Source organism: Lactuca virosa, chromosome 9 (genome assembly GCF_052849685.1).
Source record: "Lactuca virosa cultivar CGN04683 chromosome 9, Lactuca_virosa_CGN04683_v6, whole genome shotgun sequence".
Lineage (NCBI taxonomy): Eukaryota > Viridiplantae > Streptophyta > Magnoliopsida > Asterales > Asteraceae > Lactuca > Lactuca virosa.
In genome coordinates, this window is record NC_136434.1 from 185025970 (window position 1) to 185045521 (window position 19552).

Genomic DNA, 19552 nt, shown 5'->3' on the forward strand with positions numbered 1-19552 from the left:
GGTAGGGGGCTGGGAGCTTATGGTGGATGTGTTCAGAGTGGAAAGATATTGGACTCATACCCTATTCGAGTGGAAGGAAGATCCAATAACCTTTCGGTTAAGGAGTCGGAGATTAAGAAGGTTTATCCGGAAACTGAAAAGCACCGGTCTTAGACTTTTGATTGGATTCCATAAGGGGGTCGTTGTAACATCGAAAATGATGCAAATCATCCCCATTATGGTGGCAAGTGTTTTCATGTACCATTTCAAGAAGATGGTACCATTTACTCCATCCTCAACCAACATGGATACATATGAAGACATAAGCATATACGACCTGTATCTTGATGAAAATATGGAGCTTGAAGAAACATCTATGAAACGGATTTCAGACTCTCTTGGTTCGTTGATCCAAATAGGGAAGGAGGAGCAACCTAAGAGACTGATAAAGCTTCTTGAAAACTTTGTCGGATTCGAGGGGGTAGAGAAATTCAACCTATATCAAGTGGAACCTTTACTACCTGCTGAACTTCCTCGTAGTTGGAGCTTGGCAGTAGTAAGCTTAACATGCATCGCCATTGTTCTTCCGAGTATCGATAGGGACATAACCGACAACTTATTTGAAAGTGTTGCTGAGGGTCTCTTTTACACAAATCTTGTGGAGGAGAGCTTGTGTAATGCATCGTCTGAGCTTGTAAACGCTCAAATGGCGGCAAGGAAGCTGTGGGGTGAATTGGACGACAACTGCATGTGGGTGGAGAGAAGTGGATATCAAGGGAAAACAACCATGGATATTCTTGGGTGGTTTTCTAACAAAGCGAAAGAAATTTTGGATGGAGAACCGGTGCATAACCTACCTTGGGAGTTCATTGTTATGAATTCAATGTACCGCATTGCACATTCCATCATTATGGTTACCACCCAAGAAGAAGAAGCAGTGATTACTGAAGACCATTTGTTTACGCTGTTATCTCGAATGATAGCTGATATCTTGCTAGCCTGCTACACCAACATACCACAACTAATTATAAATAAATGCCACCAAAGTGCCCAGGAGAATCGCAAGGCCAAGGCCGGTGTTGAGGCTATAGCCAAAATGCTTGGTGAGATGGCCACGATAATAAGTATACTTGAGAACCGTGACCTGCCGAGTATGGAACCCCATAAGCGGCCATTTATTGACCAATGGCGTTGTTAAGCTCAACAATGGAATTAGGGCTTCTATAAGACTTTCAACACGGCAACCCTGATGAAATAGTAGAAGTTCATAAAATTATTCATAAGTCTTACATCAGGATAACACCTATATATACTAGGTGAGAGAGAGACCGACCAAATGACTCATAACAGACTAGAAACTGAAGCCCAAGAGTTTAGCATATGATGCAAAAATAAAAACGAAAGCAAAATAAAGCAAAGGACTCAAAAAGATCCATAACAATACCCTCCGCTTCCAAACAATCCTTGACCTCAAGGATTATAGTTGGCCCATACATCAAATTCTGGGAATCGTCTTTGTAGATCATTGTAATCTTCCCAAGTGCTATCTTCAATCTCTGTGTTAGTCCATTGAACTAGAACTTCCGAGCTAATCTTATTCTTTTTCTTCACCATTCTTTTATCCAAAATCTTCAAGGGCAGAAGCATAAATTCCCCCTTGTCAGACACAGGGGGTAAGCCACTTACAAGGTTGTGATCTTCCAGTTTCTTCTTCAATAAATAGGGACACATGAAATACATTATGGATCTTTGAGGAAGAAGGTAATTCCAATCTATAGGCGACTTTTCCCACCCTTTCTATCACCCTAAATGGTCCATAATATTTTGCTGCCAATTTATGGAACACCCTTTTGTTTACAGATTGTTGTCGATAGGGCTGTAATTTCAAATAAACCCAATCCCCCAATGCAAGGACCCTCTCACTTTGGTGTTTATCTACATGGAATTTCATTCGTTGTTGAGCTTTTGTCAAATTTTCCTTGAGTAGCCGGATGGTGGCCTCTCTAGCTTTCAGTGTAGCGTCTACAGACTGATTAGCTGAGTCCTTAGGGTGGTAATGAATGCAGTTGGGGGTGACTGACCAAAAAGAGCTTCATACGGCGACATACCCAGGCTGGAGTGATGAGACGTGCTATACCAAAAATGAGCTAAAGGGAGCCACTTGGCCCACGATGTGGGAGTATCTAAGGTAAAACACCTCAAATATGTCTCTAAGCATCTATTCACAACCTCCGTTTGACCGTCAGATGGTATGCAGTAGAGTAGGCTAAGGTTGTCTGATGTGCTTTAAATAATTCCTTCCAAAAGTTACTTAAGAAGATTGGATCTTTATCAGATATAACCTTCGCCGGCATACCATATAATTTTGACACTTGTTCCATAAATACTTGAGCTACTATCGCGGCGGTATATGGGTGCTTCAAGGCCATAAAATGACTGAATTGCTTAGTTTATCCACAACCACAAGTATTGTAGTGTTGCCCAAAGACTTGGGCAAACCTTCAATGAAGTCTAGAGAAATGACCTACCAAAATCTATTGGGTATCTCAATCGGTTGAAGCAGCCCTGGATATGCCGACGTGTCATATTTGCATTGTTGGCAAACGTGACATTCCCTTACAAAAGATCTTACATCAGCTTGCATTCCCTTCCAATAGACTGCATTTGAAAGCCTTTGTGTTGTTGCATGGACTCCAGAATGACCCCCAGACGCGCTTGAATGAAAGAATGTAATGAGGTCCTGTTTAAGTATCTTATCATCCCCCACAACCAACCTTCCTTGCTTCATGAGTGACCCATTAACCATGGAGTACTTGCTCCCTATAGTTGAACCATCTTTGAGTGTATCAATTATTCCTTGTAGTTTTCCATCTGTATAGACACTTTCTCGAATTTTATCTTGCCATCCCGAGAAAATGCTTGATATGGCCATACAAGTGGTTTGCGGCAAAGGAGTCGATCTTCTTGAAAAAGCATTTGCTACCACATTTTCCTTTCCCTTTTGGTATTGCACAGAGTATTGTAGGCCCATGAGTTTGCTTAACCATTTCTGCAAGGTAGGATTGCACTCCTTTTGCTTAAGTATATGCTTTAACGCTTGGTGATCCGTCTTAATAACAAAGGGCCTGCCTAACAAATATCCCTTCCACCTTTGGATGGCAGCTACTATAGCTAGTAATTCCCTTTCATATGTGGCCAACATTAAATGTTTAGGGCCCAAGGCCTTGCTGAAAAAGGCAATAGGGTGATTATTTTGAATTAACACTGCTCCTATACCCACACCCGAATCATCTGTCTCGATGATAAATGGTTTGTCAAAGTTAGGTAAGGCCAACACCGGAGTAGAAGTCATAGCTTGCTTTAATTCATGAAAAGCTTCATCAGCATCTTGACCCCAAATAAAACACCACTTTTTGAGCAAATTCGTTAGAGGTTTTGCTATCTTTCCGTAATTCCTTACGAACCGCCTATAGTATCCAGTAAGACCCAAAAATCCTCTCCACTCTTTAATATTTTTTGGTTTTGGCCAAGTCACCATATCTTCAATCTTTTTTGGGTCCGCTTTAACTCCATCAGCACTAATCACGTGGCCTAAATAGTCCACTTGTCGGCTGCCAAAAGAGCATTTCGAAAATTTGGCGAATAAGGATTGTTGTCTCAGAATGTCAAGCACCATACCCAAATGTTGTAAGTGTTCCTCCCAACTTTGACAGTAAACGAGGATGTCGTCAAAAAAACTAAGACAAACTTCCTTAAATATGGTTTGAAGATTAATTTTAATTAAATTTTGGAATGTTGTCGGGGCATTTGAGAGGCCAAAAGGCATAATGACAAACTCATATAACCCCTCATGAGTCCTAAAAGCAGTTTTTTTAATATCTGTTTCCCTCATCCTTATTTGATGGTAGCCGCTCTGTAAGTCTAGCTTCGAAAAATAGCAAGCTCCATGCAATTCATCAATAAGCTCTTCAACAATAGGTATAGGGAATTGATTCTTTACTGTGAGATGGTTGAGTTTTCTATAATCAACACAGAACCTCCAATTGCCATCCTTCTTTCTTACCAGAACCACCGGTGAAGCAAACTCGCTATAACTTGGTCTGATCACACCAGAATTTAACATCTCTTGTACCAACTCTTCAATTATAGTTTTTTGTAGGGCCCCATATCTATATGCTTTTAAATTAACTGGATTGCTTCCCTCCTTTAATGTGATACCATGATCTAGTTGCCTGGTGGGTGGCAAGGACTTCGGGTTTGCAAACACATCTTCAACATCTCACGTCTCATAGGTTCAGTGTCGTCAGCAGCTTCTAACTTGATGGACCATAATTGAGATGGTCCCTCAATGGACTCGAAAAGGTATGCTTGATCTTGATCCCACTCCCCCTGAAGCGTCTTACCGGTAGAATTCCCCAAACAGCCTTTATGTGCCCCTTCCAACCGAATAGTTCGGTTCTCGCTTTGAAATTCCATAAATAACTCCTTGAAGTTACATGTTATATCCCCAAGCGTTGCTAACCATTGAACTCCTAATACAACCCCGAATCCTCCAATCGGCATGGCTAGGAAATCCCCCTTGAATGACACTCCATGGGTACACCAGGATACTTCTTTATAGACATAATGAATAGACAATTTAAATCCATCGGCTACCGACACATTACGGGGTTTAGTGGGTGTAAGCTTGAGGCCGAGCCTTTTAGCCCACACCAAGTCTATGAAATTGTTGGTACTACCACTGTCAATAAGCATCAATAGAGACTGTTTCTTCACTATACCCCACACTTGAAGAGTCTGGGGACCCAAAGAACTCAGTAAAGCGTGAATGGAAATTGTAGTTTCCCCTATCACACCTTCGTTTATTTCGGTATCAGCCAAATCATGGACCCCTTCTTCGTCAATAAAATTCTCTTGCTCTTCCGGACAAATAAGCATAAAGAGCCTACTGTTGCACTTATGCCCTGGTGTGTATCTTTCGTTGCAGTAAAAACATTGATTATTCTTCCTCCGTTCTTCAAGTTCCTTTTTAGATAGTTGTCTGATCGGTGATCCCTTATAATGGGTGTTAGAATGGAAGTTGTGCGTATTTTTAGGAACAGACCTAGGTATGGTTGAGTTCTGGTTATTATTTCTTCGTCACCAGAGTATGCCCCAAGGCCCCTCTCCATCCAAGAAGTCAGATGGGTTTTTACCTGCTCCTTTCACCCCCTTTTTCCCTTGCGCTATGACCAGAGCGTTAACCGTGGTTGTCAATTCAGCCAGACTTGCCTGAATCGCCTGCAATGTTGCTTCTTGACTCTCAAGAGTTTAGCATATGATGCAAAAATAAAAACGGAAACAAAATAAAGCAAAGGACTCAAAAAGACCTGTAACAGTGTCTTCATTCCCATCAATATATATACGTACAGATACATCAAATATGCCTTATACACAGGAACTAACCTTAATTCTAGGAACATAGTATTGACTAAGCTAATATACAATATATGATATTTACATATAATTAACAAAAACCTTTGTAAATAACAAGTCATATTTTTCAAAAGTTTGTTTTAAACTTTGTCATCATGAAACCACCATCTAGTCTCTTTAGGAGATCTATCATTTCTATAGTTCTTCACATACCTTAGATGAATGTGTGTTATCCCAATAACTTAGATGAATGTGTGCAGGTTCTCTCAAATATAAGGAATTAAAAAAATCAATAAAAAACTAAACATAAATAAAAAAAATGCAAAATATGGACCACATAAGTTCAGAAACAAGAACATTTTAAAGGTTAAAAGGTGATAAAACACTAAAAAGTTAGCAACAAAATGTAAGGTATATAAAAGCTATTATGAAATTTCCTCTGTTGTTCTTCCACTACTTCTACACGCTTCCTTTCTTACTACAACACTACTTTCATGTTGTATTGAATCAATAGGGCATTTACGTCTTTTGCACAAACTAAAGATCAAGACCCGAGTTTCTGTCCCGCTTAATTCACCTTTTTGGTTGGAACATATATTGTAAATATGTTGCTACAAGCACTAATTTCATGTTGTGGTTGTTACATGGGACGGGAACATTTCTAGGGATATTTTGAATCAAAAGGGCATTTACATCTTTTGTACAAAACAACATATCAATACCTGAGTTTCTGTCCCACTTGATTCAACTTTTTGGGTGGGAAAAATATTGTAATTTTTATACGGTTAATATTTCTAAGGATATTTTTGGTTATGATGATGAGAAGGGCATTAACGTCTTTTGTCCCACCTTTCTGCTTGGGACAAAAAATTGCTACTTTTTTCCCCATTGACATGAGTCTCGATCAAGTCCAATGTTTTCAAGGGCATTTACTGTCTTTTTTTAAGACGAGTGGAAAGCAAGTCTATGGCCCCACTTGTTCCACCTTTTTTTGTTTGACAAAAGATATGCATTTTTCCCCATTGAATGTGCAAATTTCAATGAAGCTGAATCCGGATGTATTAATAAGTTTAGGTTGAGAAAATGCATGATTCATAGGTATGTGGTTTTATTGTTAAATTAAATATTATAATAAAAATTAAATTTATATATATTTATTAACAAATAAACAATGAACATTTTTATTTACTTGTTCAAATAGAAAGCTTAGGTGAAACCGAGATGGGAAGTGGGGTTATGGTAAATGTGGGATGTGTTTTCTATTATTCAAAATTAAAAGAAAAAAGAATAACAAATATTTAAAAAAAAAAAGAAAGAAAAAGAAAAACAGGGTAAAATAGTTATGAAGTTTCATTCTGTAGCAAAGTGGCAACATAATTCAATTCCGTATAAATTTTTGTAATAAAAGAACTATGGATTTTTCCACCATTGCAAAATAACTATGTAAATTAGTTTTATAGCAAATTTCCGTCGCATAATAGCAATGGAATTTCATTCCATAGCAAAATAACTATGGAATTTGTTTCGTAACTAAATTTCATAGCAAAATAGTTACGGAATATCATTTTGTAGCAAAACAGCTACGAAATTTAGTTTCGTGTTAATTTCCATAGCAGAATAGCTATGAAATTTCACTTCGTAGCAAAATAGCTACGAAATTCATTTCTGTAACTAAATTGCGTAGCAAAATAGCTATGGAATATCATTCTGTAACTAAATTGCGTAGCAAAATAGCTACGGAATATGATTTTGTAGCACTTTTCCGTAGCTAAATCGAAATTTTCTTATAGTGTTGGTATAGTATTATTACCCTTGGTCACAACTTATATATGATTGTCTTATTATATATTATCAGAAAAATTCTATTCACATCACTAAGAAATCATCATTTTCTATGAAAATAGGAAAAGTAACACTGCACATGTCTACGTCAACCCTCCTGTTACGGAAGCATCCTCTCTGATCCGAAGGTATTACGTAACGTACTATATATGTATATACATCAATTTCTTATGAAACAATTTACAATAATGGTATAAATACAAATGTATTCGTTGGAAATATAAATGTTTTTCCAACATTCAAAAATAAATTTCCACATCAATCATATGTGATTATCATCACGTGCGATTAAATACAAGAAACTTACTATTGAATAAAAAAATATGAAAAAGAATATTATCCACATATGATTATATGTCTTTAATCACATATGATAAATATAATCACATGTGATTATATGTATTTAATAACATGTGATTTATATGATTAAATAAATATAGTCACACATGATTTATCTGATTATATGCATTTACTCACATATGGTGTTGGTGGTTATTAATGGGTTTGAGCTAAAAGAACATCATATGTGCTCATGCAAACCCTAATGCTTGGATCTAGGTTTCTCTATTGTACATGCAATTCATCCAAGACTTTCTAACCCTAGATCTAGTGTATATAATCGAAATTGACATAAGAAAACAGATCTAGATGCTTACCTTGTTGTTGATTGAAGATCTTGAAGCCTTGAGAACTTTAGCACCTCAAGTGTTGTGCCTCTAATGAATCACAAACACCAATAGCAATTGGAGGAAACAAGAGAGAGATGGGAGAGGAGAATTTCGGCTCTAGGACTTCTAGGATTCAAGTGGCCAAAATTCCCATGCCTAGGGGTCCTATATATAGGTGTAGGAATTAGGGTTTCAATGGTTATCCTTATCAGATTACTTAGCCACCAAGCAGCCCAAGGATAATTCTACAATTCCTATTATGGACGAATTCTTAAGGCTTTATCCCTAGAATTCATCCACCCTATCTAATAAGGTTTCCTTGCCCAACTTTGTAACTATCACATAATTACAATTCGGCCCCTTAAGTTCAATTAACTTCTTTGATCACAAAACTAATTCTTAATTAATTATTGACCAATGTTAATTAAACAAATATGATTTCTCTTTTAATATATTAGTCTTATAATATATTAATAAACCATAATCACCTCTTTCTATATTATTCCTCCAGTCAAGTTGCTTTGGTGAAGGCAACCCAAAAGGACCATGCACAACCGGGTCAAGTACATACCAAATATAGTTATGGACTTAGACACTAATCCAACAGTCTCCCACTTGGATAAGTCTAATAACTATAAATGCAAATGCACCTTCTGAACCCGATTAGCAATCGCAGTTCTCAAAACTCTCGATCTTATCAATAACTTGTCCTTCAGATAAGGGATCGTATAATCTTCTGTTCTAGATATTGTGCGGACAATTACATGGAACATAGTCATACTTATTGTCCAACAGTTTGTTTCTCGATCTCTGATTCATTTGACATAGAACTTAATTGAACACATCAATTCAGTCCTGACCGGGCCCGGCACATAAGTCAAATGAAATCATCGAGGGGCCCTGATATCGCTTTTACCCTCTTAGGATAAAAGGAACAGATAAACTTCGACTTATATGCATTTACTATCCACTAATCAAATCATACACAACAATGCGTTTTATAACATCAAGTTACTGATGCGTTTACGCATTATCAATGCACAACCAATTAACAAACAATAAACCATATATCTAGGTTTTAAGACCATATGATATTATCGTCTTTCGATCACTCGTGATAAATTCCATGAAGTGATTCCAGCAAGCGTGGGTTTATTCCAATGCTCAAATCAAGTTCATAAGCACTCATGAACGTTGTAGCAAACTTTTGCTATGTCTAATACTCTTTAGACAATCTACACACCAATTCATGACAGTCTTCATTCATACCTACTTCCAAAATATGAACGACTGTGGATCGTTCGAATAATCTTATTATTCAGGAAGTCAAAACATGCAAAAATGAAACAATAGGTAAACAATTAACATAAGACAGTAACATTACTAATAAATAATACTCTTTTATTTAATCATCGAATGTTAATTACAATTTATCTATTACACGTTTCTAAACTATCTAATCTAAACTAATAGCGTCCTTCAGCACGATGCCCCTAGCGTGCTGTAGGTGCTTAACCCTGCTCAGTCCCTTCGTAAGCGGATCTGCTGGGTTATCCTATGACGATACCCTATTCACTACGAGGAGTCCTTCTTCCACCCGATGTCGAATAAAATGATATTTTCTGTCGATATGTCGAGATCTGCCATGATCCCTCGATTCCATGGTCAAGGAAACCGCACCTTCATTATCACAGAAAATTTCCATAGACTCTTGTATGGTTGGCACAACTCCAAGGTCTCCAATGAAGTTCTTCAACCATATTGCCTCCTTTGATGTTTCGCTCGCTGCAATGTACTCTGATTCGCACGTTGAATCAGCTACGGTCTCCTGCTTGGAACTTTTCCAAGTCACCGCTCCTCCATTTAAGGTAAAGACCCAGCCCGACTGCGAACGGTAGTTGTCCCTGTCGGTCTGAAAACTGGCGTCACTGTACCCTCGCACCTTTAAGTCATCACTCCCACCGAGGACTAGAAACCATTCATTGGTCCTCCGAAGGTACTTAAGAATATTCTTGACTGCGGTCCAATACGCTTTGCCAGGTTTCCCTTGATATCTGCTGACCATGCTCAAAGCGAAGGCCACATCAGGGCGAGTACAAGTCATAGCGTACATGATCGAGCCAACTGCGGAAGCGTAAGGTACTCGGCTCATTTCTGCTATTTCGACTTCGGTACTCGGACTTTGAGTCTTACCCAATTTGGCATTACTTTGGATTGGTAACTCTCCCTTCTTTGAATTCTCCATACTAAAATGTTTTAGTACCTTGTCCAAGTAAGTATTCTGACTAAGTCCTAATAGTCTCTTACTTCTGTTTCTCACTATCCTTATTCCCAGAATATAGGCAGCCTCTCCGAGGTCCTTCATAGCGAAGCACTTCCCAAGCCAGTACTTTACTTCCTGCAGCGTCGGGATGTCGTTTCCTATGAGTAGTATGTCATTGACATACAATACGAGGAACCTTACTATACTCCCACTGGCTTTGACATATACACATGATTCATCTTCGCTTCGCATAAAACCAAACTCTTTGACTTTCTCATTGAAACAAAGATTCCATCTGCGAGACGCTTGCTTAAGTCCATAAATGGACTTCTGAAGCTTACACACTCTATTGAGATGCTTCGCATTGACAAAACCCTCTGGCAGAGCCATGTAAACATCCTCATCCAACTTCCCATTAAGGATAGCGGTTTTGACATCCATTTGCCATATTTCATAGTCATGAAATGCAGCAATGGCCAACATCACCCTAATAGACTTTATCTTTGCAACTGGCAAGAAGGTTTCATCATAGTAAACTATGGGAGTTTGAGTAAAACCCTTCGCGACCAATCGCGCCTTATAAGTGTGCACATTCCCATCCATGTCGGTCTTCTTCTTGAAGATCCATTTGCACCCGATTGTCTTACGACCTGGTACATTTTCAACCAAATTCCAAACTTGGTTGTCATACATGGACTGAATCTCACTGTCCATGGCCTCTTTCCACTTCGCAGACTCGGGGCCTGCCATGGCTTCCTTATAACTGTTAGGTTCGTCCAAATTCACTAGTGTACAATCACTAATGTACGTATCCCCTTCTGTAGTAATATGAAAACCATAAAACTGGGGTTGAGCCCTAACCCTTTTGGAACGTCTAAGAGGTAAGGACTCGTCAATCGGTTCCACCGGAGTTTCCTCCTCGGGTTAAGCGCCAGCGTTAGAGGTTCCTTCATCGCTCGATTCTTGAATCTCTTCAAGATCGATTTGCCTCCCACTGTCCCCTTGGCTTATGGGTTCTCGTTCTCGGAAAACCCCTATCCTCGCAACGAAGACAACATTGTCACTCGGTCTATAGAAGAGATATACAAAGGACTTATGCGGGTAGCCAATGAAAATACATCGCTCACTATGAGGTTCGAGCTTGTCGTGAGTCTATCGTCTTACGAAAGCCTCGTAACCCCAAACCTTGATATGTGCCAACGAGGGAGCTTTCACTGTCCACATCTCGTGAGGTGTTTTGGCAACCTTCTTTGTAGGGACTAAGTTAAAGATATGGGCGGCAGTCTCTAAGGCATACCCCTAGAATGAGATAGGTAGTGAAGCACGACTCATCATGGAACGAACCATATCTAGCAAGGTTCGATTACGCTTCTCAGCTACACCATTCAACTCCGGTGTCCTAGGTGGCGTCAATTGCGAAACGATTCCGCATTCCTTGAGGTAGTCGTGGAATTCAAGACTTAGGTACTCTCCTCCTCGATTGGATCGAAGCATCTTGATTTTCCTGCCAAACTGATTCTCCACTTCTTGTTTAAACTCTTTGAACTTTCAAAGGTTTCTGACTTGTGCTTGATTAAGTAGATATACCCATATCTGCTATAATCATCAGTGAAAGTCACATAGAAGCGGTTTGCATCCTTTGTGGTGGATCTAAAGGGCCCACACACATCGGTGTGTATGAGATCCAATAAACCCTCACCCCTTTCACAAGTGCTAGTGAAGGGTGACTTGGTCATCTTTCCAAGTAAACAAGACTCGCACACGTCATCGTCCCTAAGGTCGAATGACTCCAACACTCCATCCTTTTGTAGTTAGGCTATGCGTTTCTTGTTGACATATCCAAGACGACAATGCCACAAGCATGCTTTATCCATACTATTGGAAGAATCAACACACAACACATCATTTCCTAAGTTATCTACAACCATCACAGTCTCATATATTCCATTACAAGGTAATGCTTCAAAATATAAAACACTATTAAGATAAGTATAAATAGAACCCTTTTCATTATCAAATGAATATCTAAATCCTTGTCTATATAAACCATGAAATGAAATGATGTTTCTTGCCATATCTGGCGAATAGCAACAACTATTTAAATCTAAACTTAATCCATTACTAAGCACTAAGGAATATACTCCAATCTTGATGACAGGCGACGATCTTTTGTTTCCCATGATTAGGTTTATCCTTCCACGCTCCACATCTCTATTTCTTCTTAGTCCCTGCAAATCAGAACATATGTGAAAACCACATCCTGTATCAAGAACCCAAGAAATAGCATGCGACAAATCATTAGATTTAATAGTGTAAATACCTGCAAAGGACGGCTTGATCGTCCCATCCTTGATAGCTTGCAGATATTTTGGGCAGCTTCTTTTCCAATGCCTTATCTTGTGGCAGTGGTGGCACTCTACCTCCTTAGGGTTAGAGTTGGGTTTAGCAGAACCAACTTTGGTTCCACTAGAAGAGTTACCATCTTGGGACTTTCCCTTGTGGTGGCTCTTTGAGGGAGTCTTCCTCTTCTTACCCTTCCTTTGCACTATTGCCAAGACAGGGGCAGCAGCGGGAGTTAGAGTTGATGCAACAGACTTATCCTTGAGATTGCTCTCAGCAGTCCTTAACAATCCTTGAAGCTTGCTCAAGGTGACCTCTTCCTTATTCATGTGGTAGGTCATGCGGAATTGGTTGTAGCAGGGAGGCAAGGAGTGAAGGATAATGTCGATTGCCAGCTCTTCATCAAAGTTAACATTTAACTTTAGCAGGCGATCAACATATCTCTACATCTTTTGCAGATGGGTGGTAAGGGAGTCTCCATTACCCATTTTGGTAGTGATCATCGAAGTGATGATCTCATACCTTTTTTGCCTCGCATTTTGGTGGTACCGGTCCAGCAAGTCTTGATGCATTTCATAGGGATACATGTCCTCATAGGACTTTTGGAGTTCTGCAGTCATAGTCGCTAGCATGATGCAATGGACTTTCGTGGCATCACGCTCATGGGCCTCAAAGGCAGTGATCTCTTCATCAGTAGCAGTGTTGAGGTTGATTTCCTTCAGCTTCTCATAAAGGACATACTCTTTGTCCTCGTAACGAGTGACCATTCGGATGTTGCGGGTCCAATCATTGAAATTGGACCCATCAAAGATCACTCTCCCACACAAGTTCATGAGTGAGAATGAGCCGGAGGAATTCGAGCCGGAAGCATTGTTGTTGTTCGACATCTAAAAAAGGAAAAAGAACAAAGTTTGATTAGAAATGAATCCCCAATTAAACACCCAAATGAGAAATTAGGGCTAGGATCTAACAACATTATTTACAAATTAGAAAAGGGATGCCGTAATCTAACAAGTAAATAATTTGAAGGTAAGTGAATGACGATTCACTAATTTTCCACCATGAAAAACGAAAAAGAGATTAAGTTTTAAATGTATTGAAAACTCCTAGATCGTTTTTGAGATTCATTGAATTTTTCAATGGCATGTTTAAATCTCGACATGCCCCTCTATTTTGTGACTGAGATGCCGATGATCACAAAGCGGGTGTGAATAACCATGCAAATATACATGGTGCCCTCATTGTTACAGTCACCTATTCGATGTGCCGGTTAACCACACACTCTCCATCGAACTATGACAAGCATTGAGTCACCCTTTGTCACCTTTGCTTAGAACCCAATTAGCCTGCCGGTTAACCACACACGCTCCACTAACGTCTTAGCAAGGGTACAAAGTGTAATTTCATGGAATTGCATCAATTCACTTTTGCCTAAAGTAACTAAGATTGGGAATTTTTGTAAAAAGATTTAGTTACTTTTATAATTCATTATACTTATTAATGAGGGAAGGGTTGCCATATCCTACCCGTTCGGCTAACGACCCTCCGCCAATCAAGGAAGCGGTGGTTGAGAGTGGACACCCATTAAACGGCCATTTTATAGGCTATAACCTTATACCCCCCTTATAGATCGGCTTCGTGAATGAGGCCTACTAACGGTAAGACTAGCATTTAAGTTATATATATATATATATATATATATATATATTAATCTTGTAATATTATAATAGAATAGGGTGAATTTTAAACTTTTAAAATTCTAAGGTTTGAAATTTAAATAGTTCAAATTAAACTTTTAATCATAAAATTTAAATTTCAAAACTTGAGGACAAGTTTTGAACTTTTCAAAACACAAAGGATCAAATAGGAAATAATTTAAATTAAACAATTAATTTAATGATTATCTAAATTTGACCTAATCAATTTTAATTACAAGATAATTCAACAATTAATTCAAATAATCAAATATTATCAAATAAGGAATTTATTATTCAAACAATTGGTAATTATCTTTTGATTTGGTAAGGATAATCATAAAACAGTAATAAAATTCGGATTTTATTAGTCAAAAACGATTTAAGCAATTATCTTTAAGCAAAACAGCAAGAAATCCCGAAAATCCCTCTGTTTGACGCTCCGACTCGCCGAGTTGGGCCGACTTGCCAAGTGCAGCTAGTAACTTGCCGAGTCAGGTCGAGCAGAGGGCCAAAAATCGATTTTTTTCAGCAAGATGAACATACAAGGCATCAATACAATAGAAACCAAATAAAGCTCTGATACAACTGATGGATTTGAGCTAAAAGAACATCCTATGTGCTCATGCAAACCCTAATGCTTGGATCTAGGTTTCTCTATTGTACATGCAATTTATACAAGACTTTCTAACCCTAGATCTAGTGTATATAATCGAAATTGACATAAGAAAACAGATCTATATGCTTACCTTGTTGTTGATTGAAGATCTTGAAGCCTTGAGAACTTTAGCACCTCAAGTGTTGTGCCTCTAATGAATCACAAACACCAATATCAATTGGAGGAAACAAGAGAGAGAGGGGAGAGGAGAATTTCGGCTCTAGGACATCTAGGATTCAAGTGGCCGAAATTCCCATGCCTAGGGGTCCTATATATAGGTGTAGGAATTAGGGTTTCAATGGTTATCCTTATCAGATTACTTAGCCACCAAGCAGCCCAAGGATAATTCTACAATCCCTATTATGGACGAATTCTTAAGGCTTTATCCCTAGAATTCGTCCACCCTATCTAATAAGGTTTCCTTGCCCAACTTTGTAACTATCACATAATTACAGTTCAGTCCCTTAAGTTCAATTAACTTCTTTTGATCACAAAACTAATTCTTAATTAATTATTGATCAATGTTAATTAATCAATATGCTTTCTCTTTTATATATATTAGTCTTATAATATATTAATAAACCATAATCACCTCTTTCAATATTATTCCTCCAGTCAAGCTACTTTGGTGAAGACAACCCAAAAGGACCATGCACCACCGGGTCAAGTACATACCAAATATAGTTATGGACTTAGACACTAATCCAACAGTTATATGTAGTTAAATATGGATGTTTAGTTTCCAACATATAAAGGGACTGATGTAATTCTTAGTAGATTGATACAGTTTATTCTAAGAGTGTTGAGTGGTCCAGAAAGTGACAGCTAAAAGTTACAAACTTGTAAATTTAATATAAAATAAGCCAAAAATCATTAGAATGAGATCTTTATATTTCAGAAAAGATAAAAGGGAAAACTTTACCAATATAATTTTATCAAAATTTAATAATGGGTTGAAAGGTAAGAAAACATATCCCAGACAGAGGACTACAATCAAAGAGAAAATAAGGAAATATGTACATAAGTTTTATAAGATTAATACAACAAACACAAGCTAAATAATGTTATAATTTTTGTGTAGGTTCTCGGAAAGGAAAGTATCCATCTTGCTCATGCTAGCTAATTTTCAAGATCAAGCTAATTTTCAAGATCAAGGAGCTGAGTACTAACTCCCCTATTATGTAGGCATTACTTGTTTTATGTTATTGTTCACACATACCCTAATAACATGTGATTATGTGTATCTAATCAGATATGATTTATGTGGCTAAGATTCTTTTTTGCGTTCTCGATTCAATAATTGTTTTTTTTTTCACTTTAATCATATGTGATTAAATACATTTAATCATATGTGATTATATGTTTCTAATCACATATGATTTTATTTGGAAAAAACAAATATTGTCTATTTAAATCATACGTGATTAGCTACATACAATCACATGTAATTATATACACGATAACAAATATTGAACCAAGAACGCGAAAACAAATCTTTATCCAAATTAATCATATGTGATTAAATACATATAATCACATGTGATTATATGAATCTAATCACATATGATTTATGTGGACATAATTCATTTTTGCTTTGTCGATTCAATAGTTGTTCTCATGTATTTTATCACATGTGATTATATGTATAATCGTATGTGATTAAGTACATGAGCACAACTATTGAATCGAGAAGAAAAAAATGAATCTTGTCCACCTCAAATCATATGTGATTATATACATATAATCACATGTGATTAATTACATAAAAGCAACTATTCAGTCGAAAACGCAAAAATAAATATTGTCTACATAAATCATATCTGATTAGATACATATAATCACATGTGATTATATGCATCCAATCATATATGATTTATGTGGATGAGCTTTATTGTCACATTTTCGATTCAATATTTCTTCTTTGTCCACTGTAATCATATTTGATTAAATACATATAATCATATGTGATTATATGTATCTAGTCACATATGATTTATACGGACAAAAAATAATGATGTCTATATAAATCATATGTGATTAGATACATATAATCACATATGATTATATACACAAGAACAACTATTGAATCGAGAACACAAAGATAAATATTGTCCACATATATCATATGTGATTAAATGCATATAATCACATGTGATTATATGTATCTAATCACATAGAATTTATGTGGAAAATATTTATTTTCGCATTCTCGATTCAGTTGTTGTTCTTGTGTGCTTAATTACATGAGATTATAAGTATCTAACTAGATATGATTTATATGGACAATATTCATTTTCACATTCTTGTTCAATAGTTGTTCTTGTACATTTAGTCACATATGATTTCTGTATACAAGATTCATTTTTGCGTTTTTGATTAAATAGTTTTTCTTTTTCCACATTAATCATATGTGATTAATACATACAATCACAAATGATTAAATACATAAGAAAAAATATTGAATCATGAATATTTTCAACATAAATCATATGCGATTTGATACATATAATCACATGTGATTAAGTACATGGGTACAACTATTGAATTGAGAAAGAAATAATGAATCTTATCCACATAAATCACATGTGATTAAATACATATAATCACATGTGATTAAATATATTTGAACAATTATTGAATCGACGCAAGAATAAATATTTTCCAAACGAGTCATATGTGATTAAATAAATATAATCACATGTGATTAAATACACAAGAACAATTATTGAATCAACATGTGAAAACAAATATTGTCCATGTAAATCATATGTGATTAAATACATATAATCACATGTGATTTAATACACGATGCCAATTATTAAATCGAAAACACGAAATTAAATACGGTCCACATAAATAATATTTTATTATATACATATAATCACGTGTAATTATATGTATCTAATCACATATGATTTACGTGGACAATATTCATTTTTGCATTCTCAATTCACTAGTTTTTCACGTGTATTTAATCACATATGATTATATGTATTTAATAACATATAAATCATATATGATTCGATATATATAATCACATGTGACTCGATACATATAATCACATGTGATTATATACACGAGAAAAACTAATGAATCAAAAACACAATAACAAATCTTTGCAGGTGGGGGTGGTGGCGGCGGGTGGTGGAGGCGGGGTGGTGATGGGTGGTGGTGGTATGTGGTGATGGGTGGTGGTGGGTGGTTGTAAGTGGTGGTGATAGTGATGGGTGGTGGTGGGTGTGGGTGGTTTTGGTGGGTGGTGGTGGTGAGTGGTGTTGATGGTGGTGGCGGGTGGTGGTTGGTGTTGGGTGGGTGGTGGTGGTGGCAGGTGGTGGGTAGTGATGGGTGGTGGGTGGTGGTTGGTGGTTGGTGGTGGTGGTGGTGGCGAGTGGTGGTGGTGGGCGGTGGTTGTGGTGGTGGGTGGTGGTTGTGGTGGGTGGGTGGTGAGTATTTGCGGGTGGTGGTTGGTGGTGGGTAGTGATGGGTGGTGGGTAGTGGTTGGTGGTGGTGGGTAGTGATGGGTGGTAGTGGCGGGTGGTGGTGATGGGTAGTAGGTAGTGGTTGTTGGTGGTGGTGGCGGGCGGTGGTGATGGGTGGTGGAGGTAGGTGGTGGGGGCGGGTGGTGGTGGTTGGGTGGTGATGGCAGTGGGTGGTGGTGGTGGTGGCGGGTGGTGGTTGGTGGTGGTGGTGGTAGGTGGTGATGGGTGATGGGTTGTGGGTGGTGGTTGGTGGTGGTGGTTAGTGATGGGTGGTGGTGAGTAGTGATCGTTGGTGGTGGTGGGTGGTGGTGGCGAGTGGTAGTGATGGGTGCTAGGTAGTGGTTGTGGGTGGTGGTGGCAGGCGGTGGTGATGGGTGGTGGGTAGTTATGGGTGGTGGGTGGTGGTGGTTAACGATGGGTGGTGGTGGCGGGTAGTGGTGGGTGGTGGTTGGTGGTGGTGGGTAGTGATGGGTGGTGGTGGTGGTGGTGGTGGTCGGTGGTGGTGGCGTGTGGTGGGTAATGGTTGTTGGTGGTGGTGGCAGGCGGTGGTGATGGGTGGTGGAGGTGGGTGTGGTGGCAGGTGGTGGTTGGGTGGTGATGGTGGTGGCGGGTGGTGGTTGGTGGTGGTGGTGGGTGGTGTGGTGGGTAGCGATGGGTGGTGGGTGGTGGTGGTTAGTGATTGGTGGTGGTGGCGGGTGGGTGGTGGGTAGTGGTTGTGGGTGGTGGCAGGCGGTGGTGATGGGTGGTGGAGGTGGGTGGTGGTGGTTGGGTGCTGATGGTGGTGGGTGATGATGGTGGTGGCAGGTGGTGGTGGTGGTGGTGGGTAGTGATGGGTGGTGGTGGTGGTGGTGGTTGGTGGTGGTGGTGGTTAGTGATTGGTGGTGTTGGTGGGTGGTGTTGGTTGGGTGGTGAGTGGTGTTAGTTAATGGATTTTTTTAATTGCTTGTAACTATTTTTTGATTTATATGAATATTATTTTATAATTTTAATTAAAAAATTGTGTTCTCCAAATTTGTTCTCAGATGTTCTCGCAATAAGAAATCTTCTCGATTGAACGCTATATATATATATATATATATATATATATATATATATATATAAAAGTAATTTTGTTATAACTTATCATTATTATCAAAATTTTATTAAATTTTATTTTATCAACGTAAATGTTGTTTTAGGAAATAAGTAAACTTTTTTATTAATATTATTATAAA

The 19552-nt window shown here is 38.1% G+C and overlaps 1 long non-coding RNA gene across 1 annotated transcript in view; it reads left to right on the forward strand.

Moving 5' to 3' along the window:
* Positions 1-16151, forward strand: part of LOC145136692 (uncharacterized) — a 28953-nt gene extending 12802 nt beyond the window's left edge. The window contains exon 2 of the long non-coding RNA XR_013720669.1: positions 15941-16151. This is a non-coding gene — a long non-coding RNA (uncharacterized LOC145136692). The remainder of the gene's footprint in view (positions 1-15940) is intronic.
* The last annotated feature ends 3401 nt before the right edge of the window (positions 16152-19552 follow it).